This window comes from Vigna radiata, unplaced genomic scaffold (assembly GCF_000741045.1).
Source record: "Vigna radiata var. radiata cultivar VC1973A unplaced genomic scaffold, Vradiata_ver6 scaffold_48, whole genome shotgun sequence".
Lineage (NCBI taxonomy): Eukaryota > Viridiplantae > Streptophyta > Magnoliopsida > Fabales > Fabaceae > Vigna > Vigna radiata.
The window spans coordinates 1,954,937-1,963,660 of NW_014542925.1; the positions used below are offsets into that span (position 1 = coordinate 1,954,937).

At 29.9% G+C, this 8,724-nt stretch overlaps 1 pseudogene; it reads right to left on the bottom strand.

The window, feature by feature from the left end:
• Positions 1-379: 379 nt before the first annotated feature.
• Positions 380-2,670, bottom strand: LOC106752823 (annotated as a pseudogene).
• Positions 2,671-8,724: the final 6,054 nt, after the last annotated feature.

Here is an 8,724-nt window from a genome sequence, read left to right on the forward strand (position 1 = left end):
GTGCTACTAGGCTATCCAAAGACAGGAACAAAACTGCACTAAAACACAACGATTGTATTAGACGTCGGTTAATGCATACACCGACATCTATAGTGACATTAGACGTCGGTTAGTGACATGTTCGAAGTCTTTATGTGCTCTTAGACGTCAGTTAATGCTTAGTCCGACATCTATATAATGCCCTTAGACATCGGGTTAGGCCTATACCGACGTTTAGGGACGTCGGGCATGGCACTAACTGATGTCATTATAAACGTCTGTTATATGGATGTTCGACATCCCATTGACGTCACCAGTAATGACGTCGGTTGTTTAATAGACGTTAAAAGCCCAAAATAACAGATGTCTAAAACCCTTTATGCACTAGTGCTCGTAGAAGCTATTTCCTAGTTTCAGAGTCGAGCACAAACATACGAGCAATGGGACATTTACACTGCGGGCCATACTGTCCAATGACACAAATGTATCTACCATCGGTCACCATTTCCAAATGCGAATGTGCCATCTCCTTCGGCACGTCGAATCTCCCCCAAGTATTATCATTAAAATTGTACACATCAACATGAGAATGCACCTGAAACCAAACAAAGAGATTTATCACAATCATTAGAATAGTAACAAAGACAACAGTTGATATTAAAAGCGAAAAGGAGATCAGTCGGTTACATAACCGATGGTACCGTAACCGGCAAAGACGAAGATGAGATCGCGAATCTGAATGGCGGCTCCATCAAGGCAAGGGACGGGACATAGAGCCATCTTCTCCTAGTGGAGGTTAGGCGCATCCAAATCGGCGTAAGTGGCGGCGAGGAACCTTCCAAAATCCTCCGGCCATGTTTCTTGTTAGTTTTGCTTCGATGACTTGGTCTGCGGAAGAGAGGATTAAGAGATTGCAAGCACTGAATCGAACCCTAAACTCCAACCAGGTTGCGATTTGTTGTGCCTCTCTACACGATTTCCTCCTCCCCTTCAAACATGTACTATGTTTAGTATGGATGGCTTATATTCAATGACTGTAGAACTCCTCTTTGATGGCTTCATCACCATAAATGATGAACGATGGAAAGAGAATTTATGGATTGGGGATGAGCAGTGAAGAACTTGACTCAGAGAGAAATCAGGGCTTGCCCATGAAAAAGACTTCGACAATTACAAATAGGGAGACTGAAATTGTGGAGGGAAAAGAGAAAATTAGATTAGATAGATATTACGACAGATTTTTCAAAATCAATGATAATATGTTGTCAAAATTTTTTACCCCTATCGTATATTATAACATGTATCCATAACTTCGTCATTATATACTTTGAACTTATTTACAAGTTTATCATCGCATTTTATATTATGACTGATGTTTATAACTCTGTCATACTACGTTTTGAAATTATTCACAAATTTGCCACCGCATTGCATATTATGACTGGTTTTCATAACTACGTCATAATATATATTAAGTTTATTACAATTCTGCCACCGATTAATCTATTATGATGGATGGTTTTCATCTGTCATAATAGGTCATCATAAAATGTTCTTATTCCACTAATTGGGAAGAAGCAACGCTTTTTAAACAAATATAAGCTATTAAGGCGGTAGCCTCTGTCCAATATTTTACATGGAGGGTTATGCTAAATAGGCTAGCAACTAACACTACAAAAAAAAGTTGAATTACATATAGCCAAAATCCGTATATAACACTTGGTTATATACAGCTTATGGACAAAAATCCATATATAAAACAATCGTACCTAAAATGTAAGTTGTACAATGATTTATGTGATATGTGTGGGGAGAGTGAGGAAACAACCAACCACTTATTTTTTGAATATAAGATAGATGAAATAGTATGGAAAATGTGTGATATTTGGGTAGGTGTTAGCAATGTACACCATAATCAAACAAGAATGCATTTCCAATATTTTCATCTCATGGAGTTAAGTAGAAAAAGGAAAGATGATTTAGAGGGATGTGGATAGCTATCATAGGGAGTATATGGAACTAGAGAAATGGTATTTTGTTTAGAAAGCTAAAGGTCGATGGGAAGGAAACCTCTGTATGACTCGGATTAGAACTTGGACATGGATAAGGAGAGTGATTCTTCCGTTGCACCAATTATATGTAGTCACATTTAGGAAATAAAATAGATAGCATAATAAATCTGGTAAAAGCAAGATTGCACATGGATAGTATAATAAAATAAAATGTGTAGGGCAACCTCTACTTGTGGTTAAACAATACACAAAATGTGTAGTAGAGTATACAAACAACCACACATATGTTATACAAAGGTTTAATAGATTCAGTGGTCCCTATTTTTGCTGTTTTTCTTTAAGTAGGTCCCTCTATTTCTAAGTTGATCAATTTGGTCCCTGTTTTTGAAAAATTAGAGCAATTAAGTCCATTCCGTTAAATTTTCTAGGTGGCATTAAAAATCTTGCTTAGTGACAAGATGAGGTGTCATTTGGAAAAAAGTGGCAGATAATACATGGACTTAAATTATTTGTTTAGGTTTTAAAATCAAAGAAAAATGAAAAGGGTTCGCCCATCCCCGTGAGCAGAAAACCTAAAGTTTCTGCAATCTGCAATGGGTGCCGCTACCACCGTCGGGCCAACCACCATGGTGCCCTTCCCTTCGACCAGTGCGTCGCCGACGACACCGTTCATCGCCATAGTCATCGCCGACCACACTGCCAAGTACTCCTTTCTCATTCCTCTTCACTTCCTATGACACATTCTCACAGCTACTAACGAGATCAGCTGCTACCGGTATCAGAGACACTGCCAGTGACCGCCATCGTCACCACTGACGATGGGTTCTCCTATTACTCTATTCTTTGTTTCTGATCAGGTTGGTATCTCGCTCTGATAGGTACGTTGATGGTTTTGTGACAAAAAAATGTAGAGGAATGTTGGGGTTTGCGATCAAAGGTGTGAGGATTTTTGACTTACATTCCTCTTTGCAGGTTTAGGTAGAACAAAAAATGATGGAGAAAATAATGGAGTGCAATTGGTGTGATAGTTGTAGGGAAACGCACCACAATGGCTATCAATGGTTAAAAGAGAAGTTGAGGATTGGGGGAAATGATTGATGGGTACTCCAAAAAGAGGAATGGTGGTGGTTTGCTCAAGAGAACAAACTTTGAACAAATTGGCACGAGGTTTGTGACTTGATCTCAGCTTGTTTGTTTGATGCAAGTAAAAGACTATGGTGAGATTAAAGGAGGTGTGCAAGAGTAGTATCTGTTGTTAAGGGGAAAGGAATTTATTTTGAGTATATGCTACTTTTTCCAGCGATTATTTGTGTTTCATGGGTCTCTCTATTCTTGTTCTTGTGGTGAGGGGATATGGCAAGGCCATGTTTGTGATGTCGGGTATGGTTTCAGCGCGATAGGGGAAAGTGATTCGAATAATGAAGGAATGAAAGTTGGAGATAAGGAAGGTGGAAATTGGGAAAACTCATGTGCATTAAGTTAAGCAGAAAGGTTTTGATTTTAAAAACTAAACAAATATACGTATTAAACTAGTGATGTGTCACATCTTTCCAAATGACAGCTCATCTAGCCAACAAACAAGATTTTTTACGCTGTCCAGAGAAGTTAATGGAATGAATTTAATTGCTCTAATTTTTCAAAAACAGGGACCAAATTAATCAACATGAAAATAGAGAGACCTACTTGAAAAAAAAAGAGCAAAAATAGGGACCACCGAATCTATTAAACCTTATACATATGTACCTATTTTTACTTGTTTGAATGTGTGCTTCAACTTGCCAAAATAATGAGTGGGAGGATATAAGACAAGGATATTTTAACGTAAATCTGTAGCTTTTATAATATTTGTAAGGATCTAAAGTTGAAAAAAAAAAATGTATATACCTTTTCGTAAACGGGTTAGAACACGCCATTGCTGATAAGTAACTATAATTATAATTGATATTAAAATTAAAAAACAATATTGCTAGAATTAACTAAATTGATGCTGATCTTTAACTAGCCTAAAAAAAATTTATAATAAAAGCTTCTAGAAATTTTCACATTAATTAAGTTTGACGCATGCATTATTATATAGTTTTTAATCTTTAACTTAAAACTAGAAAAAAAAATTATATGTAAATGAGTTGGTAATAAAAACAATTCTTCGAAAAATTAAAATTTTCAATAATTTATCAATGAAAAATTATTTATCAATATAATGTTCATTGAAAATTTTTACTAATGGATAAAAAGATTTATTTATAATTACTAATGACCAAAAATAATTAATAATTAATTTATATATGTCAATAATTATCAATGACCATAATTTGTTCGTAATTATATGTTAGCAATTATATATCGATAAATAAACCTTAGTAATTATTACTAATTTTGTTTTTGTAGGTAAAGTATCATTTGTGAATATTACGTAACTTAATCCCTTCTTCTCTTATTTTTTCTTTTTTCTTGTTGTCTCCCCTTTTTTTTTTCTTTTGTTAGAAGTGGAGTTTAAGCCTAACTTAATCCCACAGTTAGGATAGATTCCAATCATGATTTTGATACCATGTTAGAAGTGAAGTATAAACCTAATTCAATTCCACAAAACCGATTTATAGGATGAGGTTTACATTTACTTATATAGATTTAAATGGTCTCATCTCTAATCGATGTGAGACTTCCAACATCTTTATCCTCCGCATGCTCACCTCTTCCATCATTGCATTGTCCATCATCTATCACCTTTGCCACTGCATCACTACATTTGTTACTACTTATTTTCATCTTCTTCCTCTATCTTCTTCTCCTCTTTTGTTATTGTCACCATAATCACCTTGCTACCATTACGACATCGCCATTGTTGTTCTTCTTCCTACTCCTTGTTCTTCTTACCTATCTTTATTTTATTTATAATAAACATTTTGTCAGATTTAGCAACGAATTTTAAAAAATATAATTATCGACAAACTTTCTAAAAATACATTTATGACATGTTCATTATTGATAGACTTTTATCACAAAATAGTAAAAACTTTGATAATAACTTTATTAACATAATTTATTGACAAAAATGTCTGTCCGTCATGAAAATTCTAAATCAACAATGAATTTTTTTTTGTCAGATTTTACTTCGATAATAATTAAGATCTTATAATTTATCGATAATCTAAAATTTTATAATCTATTACTAAATTTCGTTGATAAAATATGTTAATAAATTTTGTTTACTAATTGATAATAAAATATTGACAAATTCTTTTTATTAATAAATTTTCCTCAATGACAATTTCTTACCAAATAAACTAATAAATAATATTTGTTTAATACACTTATTTTTAATTTATGTTTTTATACTGGTATGTCGATAAAAGTTTAATATATATATATATATATATATATATATATATATATATATATATATATATATATATATATATATTTGCAGTTATGTTCACAAATAAGTTAAGTAATTTCTTAAATATGTTAAATTTGTAATAATTATTTTTTCCTTAAATTCGTTTCTAGAATACTTGATCATTTAACTAAAGCCTATATTATAAGAAGTTTAGAATGAGATTAACAATCTCAACTTATGTTTTTCGAGACTATTAATTAAAGAAAATATTTTATTTTATAAATTTCTCAGAAAATATAAACATGTATATATATTGAAACATGCAAGTCATAGATGCAGAAAACGGGTACGAAAGATATTTGCAATAACTTTTTAAGAGAATAGGAATTATTGTTTCTCACATTGCTACGAAAACTAGTGTAATATGTTTAGGGATGAAAGGAATAAGTGTAATTTGCTCTAATTGAACACGTAACAAACTGCTGTTAATTCATGATCATATCGTATATATTTGATACTCTAACTGGTATATGATCCTTTGCAAAGAAAATACTTTTTCATTTAAGATGATTCTTTCGTTCAAGATAAGAGAATATTTATTTAAAGAAAAAACGATTTAAAAATATCTAGTATAAGCAAAGAAAGTTTCATTTGGGACATATTCTTGTTGTCTGCTTCGTGACATTGTTATAGTTATTACATCAAAGGACATCTGATTCGACCAGTCTATTAAAATAATAAAAGTTGTGTATCAATCTTTTATATATGTATATAAAATCAAACTGAATAGATCACATGCCTTAGAGCATAATCAATTAATTTTTTTAACCCATTTTATATTGAATGTTATTTTAGTTAGTGTATATATATATATATATATATATATATATATATATATATATATATATATATATATATATATATATGTTGGTTAAAATTTAATATAAAATATTTTTTATATTGGTTGAATCGATATATTAATCAATGAAAAAATTTAAATGTAATAATATGTACATTTTTTTAGTAGTATATGTGTATGCATGACATTTCATTTACACATGAACAAACTGCAAATCTAGTTAGAATTATAAACATCAAGCCACTAGAGAAACACCAACTTAACTAAATCAAATTTGATGTCATTACATTCATGAAGTTGTTGAATAACATTTTATGCTTAAATTATGAAGAAGATTCTACTACTAGTTTCTATTTTCTCTTCGGGTAAAGGCTACAATACAATAGGTTTCATAATTCATTGTGTTTTTTTATTCTAGTTTGTAAAATGAATGATATTAATATTTCTATTTTTAATTATATAAATTTAAGTTCTCACAATTGCAAGTTAATAAAATATAAGTAATTTCCTTAAAATTTCTAATGATATTTAGTGCTTGAATTTTATTAGACATATATTATGAATTAAAAAGAGATTTCGAATTGTAAAAAAATGTTTAATATGTGACATAATTAATTATTTATTTTAACACCAAATACAAATTTAAGTTTGAAATAATGGAAGTATGGTAAGCATGAAATAAAGTTGAAAATGTTGAAAAGGGGAGATTGTTGTTCAAGTGGCACTCCAACTTTTTTATGATATCTAAACATTGATTAAGTTTAGATTAGTAATTTCAATCTAAAACATGTTGTTAGTTAGGTTAGAATGTTATTAAAATTAAATTAATCATAGCATAATCAATTAAGAGTAGTTTTGGATAAAAAAGAATTCATTTAAAAGTTATACCTGCATTAATCTATTATTAGTCTATTAGCCTACTAATATAATTGATTAAAATAGAAATAAATTACAAAATTCAAACCTAAATGATATTAACCAGTTAGGTTTTTTTTAAGGGTGGGTAAATATAACTAAACTGTACTGCACTACCAAGATTTGTACTGAACTAAAAATTAATTTATCTAAACTGTAAAACATTTCAAACAAACTGAACTATTTTTTTGTTTTATCAAACTGGATTAAACTGAATTGTATTAAACTACAATATTACTAACTATACTAATTTTAAATTAAATTGTACTAATTTTCACAATGTCTTAGTTTTTATTAAACATTTTTCTTCAAACTTTTCCACTTTCTTGAACCACAACAAACATATCCAACTATAATTATAAAATTTTTATTAATTAATAAATTAAAACTCTGGTCATATTGCGTACTATTATCTTCTACAGCAATCTTTTCATATTTATACAATATGAGAATTCCATATAGATTACATGAGTTAAGATATTATAATTATCAGTAATATCCTCGCAAGTGATGAATATCTAGGTTAAATATATTTATTTATGTCACCATATATTAAAAAAACCTTTAATAAAAAAATTACATTACTATAATGTACATTCAGGAGTTCCCAAAATCCGCGAGGTCAATTATTAGTATTTCATTCTATAAATAATTGGCAGCAATTTAACGTTACACTCTCCAAAAGTAACACACAAAAGTAATCAAAATCATTGGAATTTGTATAACAATGCATACGTTTTATCTTATGGATAAAAAAATATAAAAAATTGTGATAAAAAATTGCCTTAAAAAATTTATTATTAATTTTTTAGGTGAACGGTTTCTTTATTTAACATTTTATTATTAAATAATTTTTTTTACGAGACAAAATAGTTAAACTGGAACTAGAGAAAAAGAAAGAATAAATATAATTCTTGCAGTTAACTAAACCAAAAATATAAGTTCAGTTTTTAAAAACTGAACCATAAAATAATATACTGAATTTTTAGTAAAAGTGGATTAGGTTTTTTTAATATAATATAGTACAATTAATTATAATACAGTACATATTAGTTATTTTTGTTCAGTCCTATTTATTTTCATAGTCATTTAATAGAATCAACGAACTGTTTTTTCTTTAAAAACCTACCTCTCTCTCATTTTAAAACATGAATTTTGAAATCTTAGAATCAAAATATTGAGATAGAAGAGTTCTTAACTTCTTGGAGAAAGCTTTAGTGGGTTTTTGAAGTTTATCAAGAATCAATCAAGATGGGTTTGATCTTACAACTTATTGCTTGGCTGTAAGTAGAGGTGTCAATTTAACCCATGGCCCCAGGGCCAGCCCCAACCCACTATTGAAAAAGCCCTATTTTAAGAAGCCCCTTAAGTAGGGGGCCAGAAAAAAGCCCCAACCCCTAAAACCCCCTCTCAAGTAGGTTGGGGTCAGGGTTAAAGTGGGTTTAGCCCTACTCCAAAACTTTAATTAAATTTTAGGCTTAGTCCAAAACTTCAAATTAAATTTTAGAACTAATATAATTTATATATACATAATCTTTTGTAATTTTACTCTCTCTAAATTATACAATTTTTATTTTAATTATTTTACGTATAATTATTTTTTTTACTTCTCATGAATTTAA